At 42.4% G+C, this 27,045-nt stretch overlaps 1 long non-coding RNA gene across 1 annotated transcript in view; it reads right to left on the bottom strand.

The window, feature by feature from the left end:
- LOC306892988 overlaps positions 1-25,885 on the bottom strand; it is a 37,507-nt gene extending 11,622 nt beyond the window's left edge. Inside the window, exons 1-2 of the long non-coding RNA XR_013786517.1 lie at positions 25,735-25,885; positions 22,328-22,391 (exon numbers count right to left, since the gene is read on the bottom strand). This is a non-coding gene — a long non-coding RNA (uncharacterized lncRNA). The remainder of the gene's footprint in view (positions 1-22,327; positions 22,392-25,734) is intronic.
- Positions 25,886-27,045: the final 1,160 nt, after the last annotated feature.

The raw sequence follows: 27,045 nt of genomic DNA, 5'->3' as shown, positions 1-27,045 counted from the left end.
AATAAACTGTACTCTTACTCCCCATCATTAGGCTACAATGAGCTCGTTATTCCCCCCGCGTACGCCTCGTTTCAATGTTTTATTTTGACAGAGAGAGAGACACTTTTGGTAAAGGCTCTGCCACGTGACTTTGTTTCACCAATCAAACGTAGTTGTGCTGTGCAGTCTCGTCACGTGACCATAGTCAATCTCAGCGGCGGGACGGGTTAGCTTTACAGTCATATGGTCGTAGATAGCAAAACAAAAATGTCAGAATCATCCATCGGCAATGCAGAAACAGACGAGGAGGAACACCCCTGGCCTCATATTGAAAGCATGTTTACCCTAGTAAAAGTGCGAAACAGCAGCTACATTATGCGGTGTCTACCAAAACAAACGGACATTTCAGCAGTCAAAAACTCAACATCCAACTTGGGGAAACATGTACGTTTCCTAAAATCATTCTCTTTTCTTTATTTGTATTTTTTTTTGCTGTGGATAGGCGAATGTTTGTCTCTTAAGTTACACATATTTTAAACATTTCTTATATATACATATATATATATACATACACACACACACTAAGAGAGAGAGTTTATGACTGCCTTGTTCTAGTTCTGCCTGCAGAGCCTGGTAAGAAAGTATAAAGGTTTGGAAAATTTTGTTACTAGTGTTTATTTTTGAAGTACTAGAATCTTTTAATTTAAGCTATTTTGTAATTAATTAATATTTATTTTATTGATTCTGAAGTAACAGTACTTTTACTTGAGTAAAGTTTTTGGCTACTCTACCCACCTCTGTTTGTTATATGCCCTTTGTTGGCAATGACAGAAGTCAAAAGTTTTTTGTAATAGTGTTTTCACACAAGCACGAGTGATTTACATGTTAAGTCAATGCAAAGACGCGATGATCTACTTGCTGTGCGATTCGCGTGAATGAGGCGACGCGAATGGAGTGTTCACGTGATTCGCGCAAGTTTAAAAATCGGAACTTTGGCGAAAATTCGCGTGAGCGAGCGGCAGAAGCCCTTCCCATGACCCGAATTTGCGTCTGTAATGAAGCAAATTCACCATCTTTACTCAAAATCTCACGATACAGGGCCCCATTCATTCTTTCCTTTACACGGATCAGTCGTCCTGGTCAGTTTGCAGAAAAACAGCCCCAAAGCATGATGTTTCCACCCCCATGCTTCACAGTAGGTATGGTGTTCTTTGGAGGAGAAAGAATTCTGAGAACATTCTTGCATTCAAACACGACGTTAAGTTTTTACCAAAAAGTAATATTTTGGTTTCATCTGACCATATGACATTGTCCCAATCCTCTTCTGGATCATCCAAATGCGCTCTAGCAAACTTCAGACAGGCCTGGACATGTTAAGCAGGGGGACACGTCTGGCACTGCATGATTTGAGTCCCTGGCGGCGTAGTGGTAGCCTTTGTTACTTTGGTCCCAGCTCTCTGCAGGTCATTCACTAGGTCCCCCCGAGTGGTTCTGGGATTTTTGCTCACCGTTCTTGTGATCATTTTGACCCCACGTGGTGAGATCTTGCGTGGCGCCCCAAATTGAGGGAGATTATCAGTGGTCTTGTATGTGGCCATAGTGGAGTTTTGACTATTTGAGGTCGTGGACAGGTCTCTTTTATACTGATAACGAGAGGATTTTTTTTTCTCATTCTGTCTCTCATAGTTAAAAGGTACCTATGATGAAAATTACAGGCCCCTCTCATCTTTTTAAGTGGGAGAACTTGCACAATTGGTGGCTGACTAAATACTTTTTAGCCCCACTGTCGATACAGCTGTACGATTATTTCCGAAGCATACGGCGTGTGCGCGGGAGGGGTAGGCTGAACTAGAGCACCTGCGCACCCATTGCAGACAAAACACAGACATAAGTTTTACTCAACGCATGCGGTTCATGTCCGGCATCTTCTGGCCCTGGGACGGCTCCAGGTTTATAACTATCTCCAAAACCAGCGTTATATTCACCGTTTAAATAACATTCATCACCCAAATGCAGTGAACAAACAAACAAAGCTGAACTTCGCGAACGTTAGGCTCTCTCTCTCCTGCACACAAGTGAAAGTGAGGTCTGCGCATGCTCCTTCTCCTGCTCGCCTTGCTGCCACGTGGCATGCCGCATGCTTTTCCGGAATAATTGTCCAATAAGGGACTAAGAAAAATTGTTACAAAACTGTTTTATATGTTCGAAAAACTTTACGAAACCTGTAAGATCGCTGGGGAAGTGTATCGAGCACAGAAATACTACGTCATACGCCCAACTCGACAAGTTTACAATGTTAAGCATGAGAAGACAACATGTTTAACATTGTAAAGAAGTCATAATGCATTAAACACCGTTGCAATGCCACTTTCAATGTCATAATTTTACTTCGACTTACTCCTGACCTAACCTAATCCTTGTCCGGGAAACTGCCCATTAAGGTTTAATTTAGGGTTGCACCGATTCGATAGTGGGATTAAAGATCCCAGGGAAATCAGAAGGATCCTCATCAAGACGCATCCTTATCGTGCTGATCATTATCGATCATGCCCGTGAGTGAAGCGGGTGCATTAAGCACATCATTCTGCGTCCGCAATGCGCATGACTTTAAATAACGTAGAAGCGCATGCATTAAGTGCATCATTCTGAGTCCAGGATGCATTGGAGACTTTTATACGGTGATAGCTTTGTGCAATAAACAGAGATGGTAGTATTTTACTCCATTTTTCAAGTATCTGTACTTTTTGAGACGACATTGTACACTTTAATGAATTTTTATATATACAGTGGGTACGGAGCCTTGGTAAGAGAGGTAAAGAAGAACCCAAAGATTACTGTGGCTGAGCTCCAGAGATGCAGTCAGGAGTTGGGAGAAGTTTGTAGAAACACAACCATCACTGCAGCCCTCCACTAGTCGGGGCTTTATGGCAGAGTGGCCTGACGGAAGCCTCTCCTAAGTGCAAGACACATGAAAGCCTGCATGGAGTTTGCTAAAAAACACCTGAAGGACTCCAAGATGGTGAGAAATAAGATTCTCTTGTCTGATGAGACCAATATAGAACTGTTTGGCCTTAATTCTAAGCGGTATGTGTGGAGAAAACCCGGCACTGCTCATCACCTGTCCAATACAGTCCCAACAGTGAAGCAGCATCATGCTGTGGGGGTGTTTTTCAGCTGCAAGGACAGGAGGACGACAGGTCGAGGGAAAGATGAATGCGGCCAAGTACAGGGATATCCTGAACGAAAACCTTCTCCAGTGTGCTCAAGACCTTAGACTGGGCCGAAGGTTCAACTTCCAACAAGACAATGACCCTAAGCACACAGCTAAAATAACGAAGGAGTGGCTTCACAACAACTCCGTGACTGTTCTTGAATGGCCCATTAAACCCAATTGAGCATCTCTGGATAGACCTGAAAATGGCTGTCCACCAACGTTTACCATCCAACTTGAAAGAACTGGAGAGGATCTGCAAGGAGCAAATGGCTGCAATATTTAAGCAGATGGCTGCAATATAACAAAGAGTGAAACATTTAATACTTTCCGTACCCTCTGTATATGTATTTTACCTTCAATACAGTACTTACTTTCATTTAAAAAAATCATACTTTTCTACTATAAAATCTACTACTTTTAAATGTACTCCACGATTAAAAGGTTAAAAACAACATTTATTTATGAAAATATAGTTGAGTACATCCACCTCTGGCCATAAAAGAAAAAATATATGCAATTCTACGTCATGTCATAAAAAACTCCATAGCTCTACAATACAAATTATATTTTTGTGTCCCAATATGTTATGTCACGCGATATCTTTAAATCCCAAATATATAAACCGCAAAGAAATAGAACGAATGGAATTTGTTAAGATCATAAGATCATCCAGGGATGTATTTTTGAGTCCAGAGCTTGTATCTCCTTCATAGCTTTTTGAGACAAAATGAAACTCTTAAATATAGCTGCAAACGGGGTCAAGCCATTCCACGGCCCGAATGGAAATATTTGAAATATTTCCATGTCCGGTGATCAGATTTTGGACACAAAGTTTAAAAACACAGGGAAAAGCAATTAGAACAAAGAAAATAGCTTATAACTTAACACCAAATTTTTATGAGGCAGACAAGATGTCCCAGTGATGATGCATAGCAAGTTTCTTGTCAATACACAGTGTTGCGAAGATACAGCCACATGACCCTTTGGCAAGCTCGACTTAGAATTTGTATATGCTGTATTTGAGAACCATTTGATCATCAAAGATCTTCAAGTACGTTTTCTACATAATTCAATATGGCGGACATGAAGTATGGCGGAATATGACAACTCTGATCTCAAACATCTCGCTTGAGCCAACAGATATACTTATAAAGAAACCAACATAATGGTATTCAATTCACATATGTAAAAAGCATTTTGATATATTTCTTTATACACTTTAAAAGACCTCTCATAACTTGACCTTGATGAACCATGGTAAGTTTCTTAGTGATAAGTTATTGCGTTTGTAAAATAAAGAATTCTATTATTAAAATCTAACTAAATGGGCAATGCCCACAATGGACGAATGAGGAACATTGAGGAGTTAGAAAAAGTAGGTTTTTCGAGAAATGTAAAATAGCTAAAAATATACATACAGTAGCTTAATATCATCAGCATGAGCCAAGGGTTTAGGGAAAAAATTATTTTGTTTCTAAAGTTATAGGTAAGAACGTATGTGGAAGTATGGACTGTTAGTGGCGCTATGGAGTTCCCTATCGCTATGGGGAAAACTCCTTTTTCTCCGATGACTGAAGCAATTCAAAAGCGCAGTGAAAACTGCACGGTGATTGGTTGGAAAAAAGTAAAACTTTAAACCAATCGTAGCGGAGCTGCCGGACCAATGGCGATGGCACCCGCCAAAATAGGCGGGGCTTATGGCTATATAAGCAGACACATCGCCATAGGGTCTTCAGATCTCTTCTCCTTCAGCGACGACCTGGTCTTCGCTTCCCGAGACTGACTGCTTTGCCGTCGAGAGAGCACCTGCAGCGGATTCGACCTCCTGCTCAGCGCCTTCGCTTCAGCGGATTCGTCAGCAGCTTCGCTCCGGCGGATTCTGTGGGAGGCTTCGCTAGCGAACGGTTCTCGCTATTCAGCAGGGTCTTTTCCCTGCCGCTATCCGGCGACGCTGAAAGAGCATATTTTCACACACTTTCTTTTCAGAGAGTGTTAGAGCAAATTTCCTGCGGTATTCACGTGCAGTTTTCACTGCGCTACAATGCCGCGTCGTCCCTGTTGCTCGTGTGGGGTTTTCCTACACGCCGTTGACGGGCACGACGATTGCGTCTCATGTCTGGGTCTCTCCCACGCAGACGACGCGCTCAAAGAGACGGAATGCTCTCACTGCGAGAGTATGAGTCTCTCCTCTCTGCGCTCGCGGATAGCTTTCTTTTCAGAGAGTGACTCCGCCCCTCAATCCCCCCCGCCTCTGCATGCACAGGACACTGTGCGAGCGAAGCAGCGGGGAAGAGGAGCAAAGCGCTCGGGGAAGCGCGAGCTCACGCCGGCTCGCCGTGCCTCGCCTTCCCCGCAGAGAGATGTTTCCCTGGTCTGTTTCACCCGGACAGATCAGCGTCCACTGGCGGCCGCCTGTGACATGATCTCGTTCGGTGGAAACGAACCGGAGGATGACGACGCCATGTCGTTAGCGGCTTCAGACGGGGAGGAGTTAGCGGGCTCGTTGGATGACCCCGCCCCCTCGCCGTCTCCAGAACCCAGCGGACACGCCCCCAGTGCGGACTCCGAGCTCTTCCGGGTCCTCACGAAGGCGGTTAATGAGCTGGGTTTAGAGTGGTCTCCCCCAGAGGAACCCACTCGCAGCCGCCTGGACGAGTGGTTCTTGCCGGGGCGCTGTCAGGCTCCTCGTCAGAGAAACTCACCGTTCTTCCCGGAAGTTCACGGCGAACTCACAAAGTCGTGGCGCGCCCCCTATTCGGCCCGTCTTCAACCTTTCTCCTCTGCGCTCACCTCAGTGGACGGCGCAGAGGAAAAAGGGTACGAGAAGCTACCCCCCCTCGATGAGTCTGTGGCCGCACATCTGTGTCCGCCCGCCGCCATCGGATGGAGGGCTAAAGCGTCTCATCCTTCAAAGCCGTGCAGAACCACCTCGGCCCTCGCTGGACGGGCATACTCGTCCTCAGGCTAGGCGGCTTCAGTGCTTCACTCCATGGCAGTGCTCCAGGTCTACCAGGCAAAGCTCCTCCAAGGCATGGATGAGTCCGACCCTGACCCTGCGCTCTTCAGAGAGCTACGGAGCGCGACGGATCTTGCTCTACGCGCCACCAAGGCCACGGCCCAGGCGATAGGCAAATCCATGGCCAGCTTAGTGGTGCTCGAGCGTCATCTATGGCTGACGCTGACGGAGATCAAGGATGCGGATAAAGTCCCCTTCCTGGATGCTCCTATTTCCACGACCAGCCTCTTCGGACCGGCGGTGGAGGGTTTTGCAGAACGCTTCACTGCAGCGCAGAAGTCTTCGCAGGCCATGAGGCACTTTCTGCCTAAGAGACCCGGATCTCGGCCGGCGACCCATCCGAAGCCAGCCTCGACGCAACAGCCGGTAAGAACCCCTGCTGCTCAGAAGGCTCCGGGAGCTGACAGCCTACAACGCTCCCGATCCGGACGGCGCTTCCCGCATCCTCAGCGACAAGGTCCCCGGCCTAAGATCACGCTGGACCCTGCGCCTCAGGCTCCGTCCTGAGCCCGATGCAAGGAAGAGGAAGGCTACAGGGCCCGTTCCAGCCGGCCCTCCTTCAAAGACTGCTCTCATGTCTGCCAGGTCACCCCGTTCAGTTCCGGGTGCCGGCAAAAATGTCTTGATGTGCAATGTTGTAAGTGCGGGGCCTTTTCTAACGCCCACACCACATTCTGCAAAATGTTTAATAAAACACAAACATTGTCAAGAAAAGAGCAAGCTTCCTCTTCCATTATCCTTGGGAGTCAAGCCCCCAAAAGGCGGCGTACCTCCTCTTTGCACCCAAACCCTTGCCGCCCGGGCCAAGGCCTGGAGGGCCATCCCCGGGGTGTCAGATTGGGTTCTGGAAATAATATCCCGAGGATATTCACTCCAGTTTGCTCGTCGACCCCCGTGCTTCCGCGGGGTCGTCCCCACCCGAGTGCAGGACTCAAATTCTCACGTTCTGCGCACGGAGTTGAGGAATTTACTGGGAAAAAGAGCCATAGAAATGGTTCCCCCAGATCAAATCGAGTCAGGCTTCTACAGCCGGTACTTCCTCGTACCAAAGAAGGACGGCGGCTTCCGCCCCATCCTCGATCTCAGACATCTGAATCGCGCCCTTATGAAACGGCGTTTCAGAATGCTCACGATGAAGCAGATCCTCTCGCAAATTCGCCCAGAGGACTGGTTCTTCTCTCTGAACCTGGAAGATGCTTAATTCCACATTCAGATAGCCCCTCGTCACAGGCGATTCTTGAGATTCGCCTACGAGGGAATTGCTTATCAATATACGGTCCTTCCGTTCAGACTCTCTCTAGCTCCCCGCACTTTCACGAAGTGCATGGATGCGGCTCTTTCCCCTCTCAGACAGAAGGGAATCCGCATTCTGAATTACCTCGACGACTGGCTTGTCCTAGCCCAGTCGGAGGACGAGCTAAGGTCCCACAGATCCCTCCTCCTCAGCCACCTGGAGTGCCTGGGACTCAGGATCAATCTTGCAAAGAGCGCACTGTCACCCAGCCAACGTATTTTGTTCCTGGGAACAGTCTTCGACTCAAAACGCATGTCCGCCAGAATATCGCCAGAACGAGCTCTGGTCATTCGACGGTTTGCGGCCTCATTCACACCCGGGGTTTCACACCCCCTCAGGGTTTTTCAGAAAATGCTAGGCCTTATGGCCTCTGCATCTCAGGTACTGAGCCTGGGCATCCTCCGGATGCGCCCCCTCCAGTACTGGCTGAAGCCCAGAGTTCCTCCACACGCTTGGCGTCTTGGACGACTGCGTGTTCTGGTGAATCAAGCCTGCATAACCGCCCTAGCCTCGTGGAAAGATCCCCTTTGGCTAGAGCAGGGTATGCCCATGGGCTCCACATCCGGCCGGAAAGTGGTCACGACAGACGCCTCCAACACGGGTTGGGGGGCTCTGTGCGATGGCGAACCGGCCTTCGGCCTCTGGTCGAACCAGGAAAGAAGCCTCCATATCAACTACCTGGAGATGCAGGCAGTATGGTTGGCTCTCCGCTACTTCCTACCGGTGCTAAAAGATCGTCACGTCTTAGTCCGATCAGACAGCATGACGGTGGTATCTTACATAAATCATCAGGGAGGCCTCTCCTCAAGACGCCTTTTTTCCCTAGTATCTCATCTCTTGGCATGGGCCCAGTCCAATCTGTGCTCACTGAGGGCAACTCATCTTCCAGGCAAACTGAACCGGGGAGCAGATATGCTATCTCGGGGCAATGTTCCTTCGGAACGAATGGACGCTCCACCCCATGTCGGTTCAGCAAATCTGGCAAATCTTCGGCAAGGCGGAAGTCGACCTTTTCGCCTCAGAAGACAATACTCATTGCCCGACGTACTTCTCGAAAGGCAAGGACGCCTTGGCCCACGCTTGGCCCAACCGGCTCCTCTATGCTTTTCCCCCGATCGCGCTCTTGCAGCAGACGATCAGGAGAATCAGGGATCAAGCGCACCGAGTGCTATTGGTAGCCCCTCTGTGGACGAACCAGCCTTGGGTCGCGGATCTCTCCCAGCTGCTAGTAGCAGCCCCGTGGCCCATTCCCCTGAGGCGGGACCTCCTCTCTCAGGCAGGGAACACGATATGGCACCCCCAGCCAGAGCTGTGGGCTCTGCACCTTTGGCCTCTCGACGGGAGCCTACGGACCTCCCAGAGAGCATACTGAACACCATATCACAGGCTAGAGCCCCGTCCACTAGACGTCTCTACGCCCTCAAATGGTCTGTCTTCGCCTCCTGGTGTGCAACACGTGGCGCTGACCCAGTGTCCTGTGACATATCGCTGATACTGTCATTCTTACAAGAGTTGTTGGATAACGGCCGTGCCCCTTCCACACTCAAAGTCTATGTGGCGGCTATTTCAGCCTCGCATACCCTCATCGGAGGACAAGGAGTGGGCAAGAACGATCTTATCGTTCGTTTCCTGAAGGGCTCCAGGCGGCTACACCCCCCTCGCCCTCTTACAGTTCCCACTTGGGATCTGCCCACGGTCGTGAGGGCTCTAAAGGGTCCTCCCTCTGAGCCTCTGTTATCTACGGACCTCCGTTCATTAACGCTCAAGACCGCTCTGCTTCTCTCTTTAGCATCGGTGAAGCGTGTGGGGGACCTACAGGCTCTCTCTGTGAGCCCATCCTGTCTGGAATTTGGGCCGAACGACGCCAGAATCGTCCTCAAACCAAGGCATGGCTATGTACCTAAGGTGCTCTCTACTCCGTTCAGAGCACAGGTCATTTCGCTCTCTGCTCTCCCCTCCTCCGAGCGGGACCCAGAGCTTAGTCTGCTCTGCCCAGTCAGAGCATTAAAAATATACATTGAGCGCTCCGCCCTATTCAGACGGTCGGAACAGCTCTTTGTGTGCTTCGGCGACCGCACCAAAGGGTCCTCGGTCTCGAAACATAGACTATCGAAGTGGATAGTTGAGGCTATATCGCTGGCTTACTCTTCCTTTGGCCTTCAATGTCCCACGAGAGTTAGAGCCCATTCCACTAGAGGCGTTGCCTCTTCCTGGGCATGGTATAGCGGTGTCTCTATAAAAGATATCTGTGCGGCGGCCTGCTGGGCTTCGCCGTCCACTTTTACAAGATTTTACAATCTGGACGTTCCGGCCCTTCAGGTCCGGGTCCTTTCTGCTTGAATTAGGTCGCTGAGCCATGGCTATAGCCACGCCAGCACTTAATTACTTTGGGACGATAACCGGTCTAGGCCACCTTCTAGCTTGGCCTTCGCCGCTTTCAGGGTTTCCCTGCTTTACCCCGTCTCCGAGCCAAGGCTCCGAGACTGTCTGTGTTTTTCGTTCCATCTGTAGCACGGCGGGTATTATACTGGTTCCCCATAGCGTCCTGCTACGCAGTACGAGTGAAGTATCGATAGGGAACGTACTCGGTTACTTACGTAACCTCGGTTCCCTGAGATACGGGAACGAGTACTGCGTTCCTTGCCGTGCTACGAGCTGCATTGTCGTCGCTTCAGTCGAAGTAACCTGAAGACCCTATGGCGATGTGTCTGCTTATATAGCCATAAGCCCCGCCTATTTTGGCGGGTGCCATCGCCATTGGTCCGGCAGCTCCGCTACGATTGGTTTAAAGTTTTACTTTTTTCCAACCAATCACCGTGCAGTTTTCACTGCGCTTTTGAATTGCTTCAGTCATCGGAGAAAAAGGAGTTTTCCCCATAGCGTCCTGCTACGCAGTACTCGTTCCCGTTTCTCAGGGAACCGAGGTTACGTAAGTAACCGAGTACGTTTGGGTTAGGGACTCCATATTTGCCATGGTAACAGTTCAGACTGTCCTCTGTGTGTGCCAAATTTCGCAACTTTTTCCATGTACTGTTCTATGGGCTGCCATAGACATCCATGGCAGAATAATAACAATAATAATTACACTAAAGGAAACTAGGTGTCTACGCCACTTCCTGGCTTGACCTCTTATAATTAAAATCACCAAATGTTGTAAACAAAGTTCGATTTCAGAGAATTTAGAACAAGTTCAACTCTCGGTTTGACAGAGACCTATGGTGGTCTCTTACTGAGGCCGCTTAGATTTGCCTGATGGAAGGCTTGTGTTTGAGGCTTCATCTGAATTGCTCTCATCTCTGCCAAAGCCCATCATTGCTCCTGCTCTCTGTGGCCCAAATGTCCAAAAGCGCCATGATTTTGGCCAAGGCAACTTAAATTATTTATTAGCTTGATAAGGACTTTTTTATTTAGAGTATGGCACAATCATATGGAGGGATATTTCAGTCACAATATAAACTAAAAGTCTAAAACTGAAAGTTTTAAACCTAAACTAAAAGTCAAAATTTGAAACTAAAAGTCCAATTGAAAATGAATTTGGTATATAGGATTGGTTATTTTGTATGTAGGATTGGGCATTTAATCATTTAGCCATTTAGGTTTGAGGTTTTGGGGATTTAGGATTGGGCATTTGAGGATTGAGGAGTGTATGCATATTAGGAGGCGTGGCCCACATACTGGAGGAGGGTGCTAAGGAGCGAACTGTAATGAAACCAGAGCGAGTGAGTGGCTGGAGCGAGGATATGAGGCGCCGTATAGAGTTTAAATCAAACTGCGATTATGAATACATATATAAAAGCATGCATACACACATATACATTGCTCACATATACATGTAATGTTGGACTCTAATGTCTCTAATGTTGGACATTCGAGTTTCACCTCACTGCAGCGAAATCGGTTTGTTGTATCACTGCACTTGTACTTTCTTTCATATTAGTGTATTTTATTCATAGCATACATTGTTACTTATCAATGCTGTTGCTAAACTTATCCTGATATCTCAATGACCATCTCCTAGTTATTTACTTGAAGATCTTAAACCAAAACACTCAGCGCCGTTAGCATAGCACAAGCGTGCTAGCGGGCTTTCTGTTTACACTGCTAAATATCATCTCGCCTTCTAGTTTTCTTGTGTGTTAACGGTTTCTCTCTTAAGCGTATATACTAAGAATCACCGAGCAGCCTTGGTAAGTTGGAATTACTCTTCAAACCCGGTGAGTTATGGCTTCTTCTCTTATTATTGTCACTTGCACCTCATGTCACATGTTTAGCTCAGCCTTCTCTGTCAGCGGCGAGGGCTTTACATGCGATAAATGCAGGGAAATAGCTAGGCTGACACAGAAGATCTCAGAATTAGAGTCTCGCATCCAATCTTTATCTAAGGATAGTAAGAATGTAAGGAGCTTAGAAAACACTTTGGATGCAAGCAATATTAGCGCGCACAGTTCGGTTCCGGTTGAACAACCCCCGCAGCTGGGAAGCTTTGTGACTGTGAGACGGTGTAGTCGCAGGTCAAAACACCACTCAACCGTTCCGACTACAGTCTCGAACAGGTTTGCCCCGCTCAGTGACGCACCGACTGAGAAACCTGCTGAAAGTGCACTAGTTATCGGTGATTCTATTGTTCGGAATGTTATCATAGAGGCACCAGCCACCATGGTCAAATGTTTACCGGGAGCCAGAGCGCCTGACATTAAGTCAAATTTAAATGTGCTGGCTAAGGCTAATCGTAAATTTAGTAAGATTGTTATTCACGTCGCCACAAATGATGTTCGACTCCGTCAATGGGAGATCACAAAAGATAATATTAAAGAGGTGTGTGAGCTCGCAAGCACGATGTCAGACACTGTAATATTCTCTGGCCCCCTCCCCGCTTATCGTGGTGATGAGATACATAGCAGATTATCATATCTGAATGGCTGGTTGTCTAAGTGGTGCCTGCAGAATGATATAGTTTTTATAAATAACTGGAAGAGTTTTGAGGGCAGACCTGACCTGTTGAAAAGTGATGGTCTCCACCCCTCCTGGGCTGGAGCTTTTCTACTGTCTAGAAATATGGCACATAGTCTTAATGCTAAAACTTGACTCACTGGGGCCCAGGTCAGGGAGCAGACAGAATGGCTCAACCAACGGTCTGCTTGCCGTCTCACGTTGCAGAACACACTAAATACACAACATGCGATAATACTTTCTCCCAAACATCATAAAATAGAGACTGTGTCTGTCCCCCGGATTAGCAAACATAAAATAATGCGTAAACCTCTCAAAGGTAATTTAATTAACGTTAAACCAGCGTTTCTCAAACTGTGGGGCACTGGTGGGGAATAGAGACGTGACAGGTGGGGCGCGCCGAACGGGAGGAAATGTTCCTTTTTATGCCTTATATGGAAAAGTGAGATCAAATCTTCCGGCATTTTGTATTCATGGTTACAAATAAAATTGTAGTGAGGTAGGCGGGGAGAGATCCGGGATTCGAGGCCGGTGCGTGAATGATAACGAGCTGTACGCGCACTGGTCTGGTATCACGGAGGGGATTGTGAACCACAAGTGGACGAGCGACCGTCAGTGTGAGAGGACCGGGCCCGGAAATTGTGTTTGTGTTTGTCTTTTACGTCCTTGTTTATTTGATTTGATTAAAGATGTTAAATGTTCGCCGGTTCCCGCCTCCTTCCTTCCCTTCATGGAACTTTGTTACACTGGTGCCGCAAACCAATAGTACGGTGCGCGTACAGCTGACGCTCGTTATCATTCACGCACCGGCCTCGAATCCCGGCTCTCGTCCCGCCTACCTCGCTACAGAAATTGTTAACCTTTTGAGCGGTATCCGGTTTGGTCCCATATATGGGATATTATTTCCGTGCCCCTGAGAATACGGTCCCAGATATGAGATTTAGAATGTTCAGTGACTGCCAGATTCAAATTGTGCTTTAGCGCGTTGGTTTGCGCTGAGCCAGAGACGGACGAGCTCAGCGCTGTCATATACCAAAACTATGCAGTGTTTTCAACCTAATAATGTTTATTTTAGGTTTCAGCCATTTAAATACACATAAGCACAAGTAAAACAATACATTTGGAGTTTGTAAAATACACACTCGTGTCTGCGGAAGCAGCAATAACAATCTATTCAAATATAATTTGACGACGTGTGTTATTCACATCAGACAGACATAACTATAAAGTTTAGAAGAGTTAAAGTTCTCGGACTTCACCGGCCACTTTCTTGCATGTATTTCGGGAGAAACTGATGACAGACAAAACTCTCTGAACTGCGTCGTAAAGAAACATGGTTGCACCCGTCTCACGTAGATCAAGATTATTTATAAATGACCACACTCACTTACACATTTTTGAGAATCGGAATATCAGATAGTTGATGACATGGTAAGCAAGTTTGTGAATATTTTGAAATAAAAAGAAATTAAGGCGATCTGTCATAAGGTGTGGCTGCGGTGTGTCACGTGACAAATATGACGCGTCGCCATGGAAACATTAAAGGGGTAATCATTACTAGTCTATATGGAGTCTATATTAAAAGAACGTTAGATATGAGACCCCGAGAAAAACGTAACCTGGAACCAAAGTACCAAAATAACGTGACATCGGCATATTAATTGTAACGGAACAAACTTTCGCAGCCATATTTAAATGTTTTTTTTACAGATTTCAAAATGGCACTTTTATATCTTTTCTATTTTTGAAATTAGTAGTGCACAGCTGCACTTTTATTTTCTCTATTTTTTTATTTCATGAAAGTTATTATGACACAGCTTCACTTTTATTTTCTCTATTTTTTTATTTCATGAAAGTTATTATGACACAGCTTCACTTTTATTTTCTTTATTTTAGAACTTTCTGTTATTTGATGTATATAGTTTGTATTTTAGATACAACTTGTTACTCTGATACTACTTGTTAGTTCAATAAATTGGAACATGTTAAGCTTGTTGCGCATTTCATTAGCATTGTGTTGGGGCGATGGGGGCAGGTGGGGCTTGAAAATTCCCCCTTGTCTAAAGTGGGGAATGACCAAAAAAGTTTGAGAACCACTGCGTTAAACTAACTAAACATGAACATAATACAGATAATCAACTGTTACGACTCGGATTGCTAAATATTAGATCTCTCTCTAATAAAGCACTTTTTATTAACGATATGATACCAGATCATAAAATAGACATGCTCTGTCTAACAGAAACATGGCTAAAGCCAGATGATTATATTGCTTTAAATGAGTCTGTCCCCCAAGATTATTATTATAAACACGAGCCTCGCCTAAAAGGCAGAGGGGGAGGTGTTGCTGCACTTTACCGTAACTCTTTTAGCATTTCTCAGAAGTCTAATCCTAAATACAATTCTTTTGAAGTCATGGTACTTGATGCATCAATACCTAATACTAAGGACAAAACATCTTTAAAATTTATTCTGGCCATGGTATATAGGCCTCCAGGGCACCACACAGATTTTATTAAAGAATTTGGTGGGTTCTTATCAGAACTAGTACTGGCTGCAGACAGAGTCCTTGTTGTTGGTGACTTTAACATTCATGTATATAATGATACAGATGCTTTAGGAATGGCTTTTAAAGACACTCTTAACTCCATGGGCGTTAGTCAAAATGTGTCGGGACCTACTCACCTTCGTAATCATACTTTAGATTTAATATTGTCTTACGGTATAAACGTGGGCGACGTAAAAATCCTACCCAATGGTGGCAAATCAAACTCCAAGTTACAAATATTGTAGAACAATAACTTTGACTACAAAAGATGCTTTTCTTGATGATTTGCCTGAATTGTCTCAAATCTCTAGCATGAGTAATAACGTTGAAGATCTTGACTTTACCATTGAAAATTTTGTATGCCACCTTCTCGGAAACGCTAGACATAGTTGCTCCTCTGCGCTTAAAGAAGATTAAAAATGACAGACCGACACCGTGGAATAATGAACTCACTCAGGCTCTAAAGAAAGCGGCACGAAAAATGGAGCGCAACTTTAAGAAAACTAAATTAGAGGTATTTCGTACTGCCTGGAAGGATAGTATTAAAAAATATAGGAAAGCCCTAAAACGTCTAGATCTGCCTACCTTTCATCACTAATAGAAGAAAACCAGCATAACCCTAGGTTTTTATTTGATACAGTGGCTAAATTAACCAAAAATAAATCGTCAGCGACTTCTAAATCTGTATACCAGCATAGCAGTGATGATTTTATGAACTATTTCACAAATAAAATCCAAGATATTAGAGAAAAAATTATAACTATGCAACCAGAAGTGAATCCCGCTGAACAAACGACTAACTACAGTGCCTCTAAGGAGAAATTACGTTTATTTTCTACTATAGATCACGATGAACTCTCTAAAATCATTAGATCATCTAAATCAACTTCATGCATGTTAGACCCTATACCTACAAATCTACTGATAGAGATGCTTCCAGAAATTATAGATCCTCTACTTAGCATTATTAACTCATCTCTGACATTAGGACATATGCCTAAAGCATATAAGGTGGCTGTTATAAGGCCCCTTGTCAAAAAACCCCATCTGGACGCTGGAGAACTAGTTAACTACAGACCTATTTCGAATCTACCTTTCTTATCTAAAGTTCTGGAAAAAATTGTCTCAACTCAAATATGCTCCTTCCTCCAAAGGAATGAGATTAATGAAGATTTCCAGTCTGGATTTAGAGCACATCACAGTACAGAGACTGCTCTGATTAGAGTTACAAATGATCTGCTTATGGCGTCCGACCGAGGTTGTATCCTTATTGGTGCTGCTAGATCTTAGTGCTGCATTCGACACCATTGACCACAGCATGCTCCTACATAGACTCGAAAATGATGTCGGTATTAAGGAAATAGCTTTGAAATGGCTTAGATCTTATTTATGCAACGTTTTCAATATGTAGCAATAAACAATGAGGTATTACGCAAACCGAAAGTCCAGTACGGTGTACCACAGGGCTCAGTCTTAGGGCCTATGCTCTTCGCATTATACATGCTACCTCTAGGAGATATAATAAAGCGACACGGAGTAAGCTTTCACTGTTATGCTGATGATACGCAACTTTATATTTCCTCGAAGCCTCATGAAACACAGCAATTCCATCGAATAGTGGAATGCATAGTCGATATAAAAAAGTGGATGAGTAGCAATTTTTTATTACTGAACTCGGACAAAACTGAAGTGTTACTTATCGGACCGAAAACCGCCCTACGTAACAACCAAGAATACTGCTTAACTATTGATGGATGTTCCATAAAACCCTCATCTTTAGCTAAGAATCTTGGCTTTATATTCGATAGTACTCTGTCATTTGAGAACCAGGTCGCCAACACCTGTAAAATTGCGTTTTTCCATCTTAAAAATATATCTAAACTACGTCATATGCTGTCACCATCAGATGCAGAGAAGCTTATACATGCCTTTATGACATCAAGACTAGATTACTGTAATGCACTATTAGGTGGTTGCCCTGCAGGCCTTTTACAAAAACTCCAACTGGTCCAAAATGCGGCAGCTCGAGTTCTTACGCGTACAAAAAAGTATGAACATATTAGCCTGTTTCTGTCAACCTTGCACTGGTAACCTATAAAGCATCGCATAAACTTTAAAATCTTGCTTGTTACCTATTAAGCCTTGCATGGTTTAGCTCCTCACTACTTGAGAGAACTTCTAACGTATTATAGTCCATCACGTGCACTACGCTCTCAGGCGTCTAGTCAGTTGGTAATACCTAGAATTTCAAAATCAAGTGCAGGCGGCAGATCCTTTTCCTATCTAGCGCCTAAACTTTGGAACAGTCTTCCCTGCACTGTCCGGGAGGCAGACACACTCTGTCAGTTTAAATCTAGACTAAAGACGCATCTTTTAATCTTGCATACACTACACTATCATAACATGTATATTTCAAAGATCTAGGCTGCACTAGTTAGATCAACCGGAACCAGGGACACTTCCAATAACAACTGATGCATTTGTTGCATCAAAGAGTGCAGAACAGTACTCTACTCTCAGCCAGTCTTGTCTCATTGTTCCAAGGTTACCAGAGCGGGCAGGTATAACATGTATATTTCAAAGATCTAGGCTGCACTAGTTAGATCAACCGGAACCAGGGACACTTCCAATAACAACTGATGCATTTGTTGCATCAAAGAGTGCAGAACAGTACTCTACTCTCAGCCAGTCTTGTCTCATTGTTCCAAGGTTACCAGAGCGGGCAGGACGCAATCCATTCCCAGACCTAACAAATGCTGGACGAAGGACGTGGCGACTCTACAAAACTTCAGTCGCTATTAGATTATTAATGATGATTTTAAATCTAACTTTGTTTTTTAGATTTAAAATCTAAATTTTTCCTTGTTGTGCAAGCACTGTCGAGCTTGTGCAGAGGCAGCAGTTTTTGCCAGAGGGGAACTGGAATCCCCTGGTTAGGCCTGGTCTCCCTCTGAGGTTTTATTTCTCTTCCAATGGATTTTTGGGTTCCACGCCACCGTTTTCATACTGTTTTGCACTGTTTGCCTGGCCGGGGGGGCTGCTAGAATTTGATAGTCTTATTTAATTAACTCTGCATATAGGAATTTATTGTGTGTCTGATATTTGACCTGTGTTTTGACTACCATAACCTTTTATGATTTACTTATAGTCAATGTTTTCTTGTACAGCTGCTTTGTAACAATGAAAATTGTAAAAAGCGCTATATAAATAAAGCTGACTTGACTTGACATGTATAGTATTGGATGTTCAAGCAAACACATCTGAAAAACATGTGCGCACTAATGTGAAATCCATACCAATACATATTATGTTAGTAATACATGCATATAAACTCGATGCGTGCAAAAAACATCTATAAAAACACTCGCACATACATATAAACTCTGCACGCACATACATATACACTCGATGCGTGCAAAACACTGAGAGCTATAATAGCATTGACGTTCATTAGTCCTTTACTTGCTTGTGCAAGTTGCAATGAAGATGATATAGCTGATTTCTTTAATAGTGTTTTACACTGCCTTACACGTATACAGCAGGATCCCAGGGAGACACTATATAGAGATTTAGAACAATTGCCAGAACATTGACAGTCTTTTGTCTGTGGTTTGTTGTCAAAATGTCGAAACCAGAGAACTCGTTGTTGTTCTCGAGACATTGTACCACGCTGCGCCAAGCTTGATGGTGGGAGAGCTGCTGGACAACTAGTCCCACCACCGACATCTAGAATAGGCCATAGAGGCCGTCCACGTTATGACATCTCATATGAGTAAATGTGCCAGTTAAACAGAAGCCGGAGACAATGGCACATTTCCCCAATCCTGTATACGTGTAAGGCAGTGTAAAACGCTATTAAATAAATCTGCTATATCATCTTCATTGCAACTTGCACAAGCAAGTAAAGGACTAATGGACGTCAATGCTATTATCGCTCTCAGTGTTAGATGTTTTGCGCGCATCGAGTGTATATGTATGTGCGAGAATTTTATAGACGTGTGTGCAGAGTTTAAATGTATGTGCGAGAGTTAATAGACGTGTGTGTGCGGAGTTTGTTTGTATGTGCGAGTGTTGTTTAGGTTTGTTTGCATGCATCGAGTTTATATGTATGCGTGAAAAAGTGTACATGCATGCATTACTAACATAATATGTATTGGTATGGATTTCACATTAGTGCGCACATGTTTTTCATATGTGTTTGCTTGAACATCCAATACTATACATGTATATGTGAGCAATGTATATGTGTATGGACGCTTTTATATATGTATTCATAAGCGCAGTTTGCTTTAAACCCTATACAGCGCCTCATATCCTCGCTCCAGTCCCTCACTCGCGTAGCACTGGGAGCTGCTGTCCATAAGGTGCCTCTGCACGTCAGCCATTTCAAACCCATCCTCCAGTATTTGGGCCACGCCTTCTAATTTGCATACACTCCTCCATCCTCAAGTGCCCAATCCTAAATCCCCAAAACCTCAAACCTAAATGGCTAAATGATTAAATGCCCAATCCTACATACAAAATGCCCAATCCTATATACCAAATGCCCAATCCCATATACCAAATTCATTTTCAACTTGGACTTTTAGTTTCAAATTTAGACTTTTAGTTTAGGTTTAAAACTTTCAGTTTTAGACTTTTAGTTTATATTGTGACTGAAAAATCCCTCCATACAATCAGGGTTGCCAGGTCAGATAAATATTTCCAACCCAATGACCCATCAAAACCCGCCCAAACGGAATGAACACTTTCATATTTTTTTTCCAGTGTCAAATCAAAGTTAACACCAACTTTTGCTATATCTGAATGGTTTCCTATGTATTGTATATATTGTTTTTGTTCTGTTGCACACAAAATATGTTTTGAGGGATTTAAGAAAGCAAACAGTTCTGGGTCATGTTTGACTACCATTTCTTTCTATTATGGTCGTCAATGATGCCCCAGATTTGTCAGTAGCTAACATTCTTCCAAATATGTTTTCGTGATTTTTTTCATTGTGCATCCGTGACGTGCCCCTTAGTATGAAACATTGGTACAAACATAATTCGGCTACATTCCTACCACCTCTATATTTGTTCCTCTTTGGTTGAGCTGAGCTCCCTGTACTGTAGCCTACCTGTCAGACGTTCCCCACACTTTTGAGAATGGGTCCGGTCATTGAGCTGCCAGGTATTCATTCGGAGTATTCATTAAAATCATCAATTACCATTTATCCTTCGAATATAAATAAACATTTTGGTGGACGCAGTACAATATGGAAGTAGGTTCATAAACCCCCAACCCTCCATAATTTTTCCTGCAACTGTGTTTTCTAAATAACCCAATTGAGCGAGAAAAACGCAACCCTGGCAACACTGGGCAAAATGTAGTTTGGTTATGATCCTTTAGGGTTTAACCCTTGTGCACTGTTCTGGACATTTTTGTCCATTTAAATTTTTGCTGTTTTGGCTGTGTTTATGCAAACATTATAAATTTAGCAAAAGGTGTTTTCCTTTTTTGGAATTGTAATATTTTGCTTTCATACATGTTTTTTAACTCGGTACATACAATTGTTACACTCCGGTCCATTTGGACAAAAGTGTCCTCATTGAAACCCATTAAAACTACAAATCTTTGCCATGCAAGCATAAATCATACATTCCATAAAAAAAATCATTTGATTATGTTGGCAAAGGGTTCAAAATAACAAAAAAGAATTACATTTCAAGAAAATTCAAAATTTTCAAATGTGTACTATTTACTTTTTGCTTATGCTATTTTCTCCATTGTGTGTGTGTGTGTGTATACACTTTGAAAGAAAGACATAATATTTAAAGCAAATCATAAATCCAACACCTTATATTCAAGTCACTGTAGCTAACTGAGATTTGAAAATTCTAACATTTTTACATTCAAACATGTTTTTTGATCCCTTGTTTTCATTATTATTCATTTTTAATGTTTTTTTTATCTGAGATAAAAGGTGAGCTTGCCTTTGATGTAGAAGTTCAGAAGCCCCTCACTGCAGTTTTCAACATAAAGGCATAATAGATATAGCATTATGTAAACAAACAAGGTTAAAACACTGAAATGAATGAATTTTTGGTAGTTATGGTCTGGAAAGGATCTGGTTAAAAAAATGTAAGTTAGTAAAAGTAAGACACATTTTTAATACAATCATTTTAAGAGAGATTTTGAACATGTATATTTTTAAGTGTGATTTTTTTTTTTTAGAAAATCTGACACTGCTCAACAAATTATAATACAATAAAAATCATGAAGACTGTTATAATAAAACTGGAAAGGTACATTTTCTGGAGAAAATGTTAGTGGTGCTAGGCTGATAACACTTTAAGCCACGAATGAATCTAACCAAACCCCTATGCCTTAAACTGTTTTTCATTAAGCGCCATCTATGTCACGGAGTGAATTTGCATGTTCACATAGCTCATTGCTCGGGAAAATCGTTTGGGTATGAATGCCGAAAAATGCTGGCGATAAGCGTGCTATTATCGTCCCGGTGTGTACAAGCTTTAAGTGCAAGTTTTTTTCTATCTTACATTGCTCAAAACATAATGGATTAAAATGATTGTTGTTGTTGATTAATAACATATCAAAGAATAATAATAATAATAAAAACATTCAGCTTCACATTTAGTATATAAAAATTAATTTTAATTCTTTATTTCATTAAAAACAACAGGGTCACCATGTTCATGAGCTTGAACTCTCCATTTTTGGCCACAGAAAACCACCGTTGTGTCAATAGAGACTAACCTCACCACTGACCTAAACGATTGACCTCTCATTGACCTTACTATATATGTGCCATTGATTCCTTTAATTATATAATCACCTTTATTGAGGAACACATCTATGGTTGTGCTGTAACAGTTCATTTAACAGAGACGTTGTGCTTTAAATTGCTCAGATTTTATACAACAATAAATATACATCTTATCTATAAGCTATACGACTTCCAGCTATATCTTTAATAACAACATGAAGATACAGAAAGTGCTGTTGTGATTTTCTTATGCAATGGTATTCCATGAGTCACTTCTGCTAACAAAGAAAAATTTTAGTTTTTTCCCTTTGTTGCTGTTTATAATTTAATTTAGGATTATTCACAAGCGCTACAGAGGATCATTTGTTTGAAGACTCATCAAAAGATGACCCATTTAAAAAGTCATTAGTAATGATGTCCAACCTTGGAATATAATTTTGGAATACCCCATCGCAAAATCACTCGGCCACTACTCTGAGTGTGTAATACACACACAAGGGAGACTCGCATTAATGTGGCAGGTTGTGAGCTCTAACCAATAATTTGATTATGACACTCACCTGTTCTCAGTCATTTGGTGTTTTTTCGGTCCTCCTTTCACTTTCATTCTTTGTGTGGCAGACACTGGGGATGAAATTGAACAGACAATTACACTTACGTCAATGGGGTCAATTGGTCTGAGCCTGTGCTCCACTGGGAGGGCCACGGTAAACATAGCCCACCCTAAGCAACAAGCAAAAGTAAACCATCAGTTCACTCCAAATCCACATGTTAATCATTACATCATATCATCCATATTCTTAAATTCCATCGGTTTATTTAAGTATTCATAATGTGATTTAAAAGTCATTATGGTCAAGTGTAATCTCAAATATCCCTTAAAACAGACTTTTTCCACGTTTAAGTGCTATAATCGGGTCTCTGGTGCATCTACCATCAGAAAACGTGAAAAATTACAACCCAGAAACTTTATGTGAGCCTGCAAGCCTGTGAGAAAACTAGCCGTTCAGAATTCAAACGTAAATAGCAGTTATTATTATAATATTACCACCCCTTTTCTGAACGTGTCCACCCATGTCGCTGTCTGCATTTTTGTTTTCGCAAGCGACATACGTGAATTAGTTCCGACACTGTGGTAAAAGTAAACAAAGCATAAAACTGTTCTGTTGTTGGCTGCACAGACCAACACAGAACACTGTTCCCAGCCTCACAGGAGACAAGAGAGTAATGGATTTAGACATTGCAGATAAAGACATTGTAAGTACCGGTATATTTTTTAAGCAAGACCTCAGGGACCTGTGGCAATTTAGGTAAAATGTCACTGTGAAATGTTTGTCCGTTCACTCATAGAAAACAATGGCATGTAAACACGCAACGGGATTGTCCTGTCTAACGTTACATTCACTAGAGAAAACGCAATGCGTTTGTCTTAAGTACCTTCTGAAAGCAGTGTGCTGTATTTTTGGGATGCTCCGATCCGATATTTGTATCGAGTATCGGCGTCGATACTGAATAAAATTCTAGATTGGGTATCGGTGCAATTTGTCACCGATACCCGATCTGACATAAAATTTGTGCTAGGCGATGTAAAAGTTCATGGAGACACCGGTGCTTAAACTCTCTCGTGGCTGTGCTTTGCGCAACGTGTGACATCATACGCTAGCAACGTGCTCTGTACATAGTGCACGTGAACAAGTGAACATATAGCAGCGAACGAGCCAAAATATCTGCCATTTGGAGTTATTTTACAACAGCTACGCCAACAAGTTCCACCGCTGTTTGCAATACATGCAAAGTAAATGTTCCGAGGGGTGGTAATAAAGCATCTAATTACAATACTACTAATTTAATCAAGCATTTACAGAGATGTCATCCCCAAAAGCACGCAGAGTTCAATAAGCTAAAGAAACTAAAACGAGACGGTGTGAAGCAGCTAACCTTGGAGGAGACAACAGAAAGAATTCAGAAATTTCCATCTGGTAGTGTGAAAGCAGCGAAAATCACTGAAAGCATACTGAATTTCATTGTTATGGATGGGCAACCGCTGTCCGTCGTTGCGAACAATGGCTTCAGACTCCTAAACCACCTGGAACCGTGGTACGACATGGTGAAGCCTAAATATTTATCTGAGACGGCCTGAACTGTACCGAAAAGTCTGCAAGCACATATCCGAAAAAATTCAAGATGTCAATGCGGTGAGTTTTACAACAGATATCTGGAGCTCCGACGTGTCCCCTGTGTCGCTTTTAAGTTTAACCGCGGACTGGTTGGATGATAATTTTGTGCCACAAAATGCCATGTTAAATGCAACAAACATGTGCAGTTTTACCAAGCTAGGGAAGCCAGTGTTTTATTTATCTGTTTCTGTGTTGGATGTTACATTTTATTTCCACTAAACTTTAGTTTAGTTAAGTGGACTTTGCTTTAGTCACTAAAGCATTAAAAAGATCTGATTCATGTTGTTTTGAATATCTAAAGCAGTAAAGCTATTGCTTTTTTGCTCAATTTCAGCTGCTTTATTGTTTATTGCGCATTGATTTGTAAATAATTTTTGCACTTTCTTAAAAATTAAGAGATTTTGTTTCCATTTATTTATACCCGTTTATCAAGCTAGTGAAGCTGTTGTTTTATTCAGCTGCTTAATTTGCACTTTAATTTTTAACGTCTTTTGAATTTTGAAGTGAACACTTTGGTTTTATTTTTCATTTGTTGCACCGGTGCTGTTTTAATAAACAATTTACTAAATTTGTGAATCATTTGTTTGTTATTTTGTTTTACGGGGTCAGGAAATTTATGTTAAGTCGAGCCCGATGACTTGCACAGCAATGCACACAGTTTATTAAGTAATTGTGCACTTTAAAAAAGGTTACCTTATCGGATCGGTACTCGGTATCGGCCTATACTGAATGTCAGGTATCGGAAGCAAAAAATATGGATCGTAGCATCCCTAGTGTATTTTGAGCTGAAACTTCAAAGACACAATCTGTGGACCCCTAAAATCTATATAACATTTGTTTAAAAGGAGAAAAATAATCTCTTCTTTAATTTGCCTCAACTATCTGAAAAACAGTATTGTAGTGCAAACAATAATAATAATATCTGTTTTGCGTTTGTCTCACCGTTCTGTATTAGCTTGGTCCTGGAACTGAAAATTACTAACATTCTTGCAAAAATCTTTGTGTTCATCTAAATAAAGTAATTTAAACAGTTATGTTATTACATGAGGGTGAATAAATGAAGACGGAATTTTCATTTTTGGATGAACTATCACTTTAAATGACCTAAAATGCAGAACTGAAACGAAACACTGAACATCCACGCATTTCAAGCACAACCATGAACCTGGAGGTCACATATCAGTTTTTTGCCTTACTGTGTTTGCCAAAATGTGTATGGCCAGTTCAGCTCAGTTGCTCAGCTGCATTGTATGTCTGATAGTCCTAAAAAAACTGGCAACAAGGCGAAATTCATGGTTTTAAAAGAAATGCAATGTACTTCAGGTGCTGTGAGAACCTCCGTGTATTTCTTTCTTTCTTTCTACACACTCGTGCAGTGGTGTCACCTACACAAGTGTGTAACGTGTGTCTGTCGAAACTAACAAGCTGTTAGTGGCAGTGAAACCACAAACACCTGCCAAAACAAACACCACTTCTGACATTCACCTCTCCATAATGACTCCACTTGCCTAAAGGTTCAATACAAGTTAAGCTGTGTCGACACTTGTGCTAAAACATTTTTTCGTTTAAAAATAAGTTTGACAACGTTCACTTTAGTGCTGAATCGCGTCCGTGTACTTTCGGTGCCGTTATAAACGTTTTGTTATATAAACGTCGGTTATTTTATCTGCTCCTCACTTGACATGCGCGCCGCGGCGGCCTTTAAATCGCGTCGTTTGTTTGGCCTCTCACAGTTCAAGAGACAGTTTAACACAAACTGAGGTGCTCGGTAAAGAACACCGGAGACTCACCTGCTTATCTTTGTTTGTTTGAACAACAACATACATCCGCTCTCATCCCATAACCGTCGACAGCACTCGGTCAGAGAGAACCTGCCATTACCCCGAAACTATGCGCAGGTGCGTGGACGCATACGCATCCTATTACGTAAACTGGACGTGTGCGTCGTTGCGTTTGTACGTAGTGCACTTGCGTAAAGGTGAACTGGCCACGCACAAAAAAACTGAAATACAGAAATAATCCTCGACTTCTCCGGGCCTTTATTAAACTATAAGACCAGTGTTATTATGCCAATACTCTATTCGTGGCGCTACGTAACTTCTAGCCACTATTTAATTGCTACACCACCAACTGTTAGGGAATATTGCACAACCTGAGATATGACATTTAAAAAAAAGTATTTAAAAAATAAAGTAAGACTTGTAGGCTAGCCTGAAAATAAAACTAAAGCTGAAAAGGAAGCACTCTAATTTGTTCAAACACATCCTTACATTCAACTATGATGGACAAGATCACTATAGGAATTCTGGCAGGCACTGTGCATAAAATATTTAAAAATACAAGATTATAGTTTACTCAAATTATAGCTTGATGTTTTTTTTATTGAAATCAAATATAATATTGGCCTTAAAATTATTAGAAGAAGTTAATCTAAACAAAATGTTTGAATGTTGCCTCAAGCATACTTCAGTTTTTTTCAAAGGCACAAAACGAAAATAAAAGATAAATTAATCTTATACAGCAAAATAAAAAAGCCAAATACATCATAAACTGACAAAGCATATTACAAAAGTGCTAAAAAAATAACCAAAATTAACTAAAACTGAAAGCCAATTTAAAATAAAAACAAAACGTATATAACTAAACACTACAATAATGAGCAAGGCATTGCAATGTGAATAATATACACCTTTAAAAGTATACCCACAAGGCTCAAACACGTGTTAACCAGTGATTTTAGTCCTAATGTTAAAAGGATAGTTAAAAAGAACTTTACAGAATAACATACTTCACCATTTTAACAAAAATCCCAGCACATATCTGCTTTTAAATGCTCTACAATGCCTCCATTCATTTTAATAGTAATAGTAAATGCTGTTGTGTAAACATTTTCATTTGTTTGTATAACTTCAGGATGTTTTAAAATAATCAGTCAATGTGTTTACTGTTAAGAGTAACTATATTTTGAAAACATTCCTTTAAAGTACAAAGTACCCTGTGGCACTATAAAAAACACTTTTGTCTGCATGTCCCGCCCTCCCTGACACAAACGCTGGCTCGGCAAATGGAGTGAGTTTGGCAACGAGGTATCTGCAAGGTTT

The sequence above is a fragment of the Barbatula barbatula genome (assembly GCF_947034865.1).
Source record: "Barbatula barbatula genome assembly, chromosome: 4".
NCBI lineage: Eukaryota > Metazoa > Chordata > Actinopteri > Cypriniformes > Nemacheilidae > Barbatula > Barbatula barbatula.
This window is presented reverse-complemented; position numbering and strand designations above follow the sequence as displayed.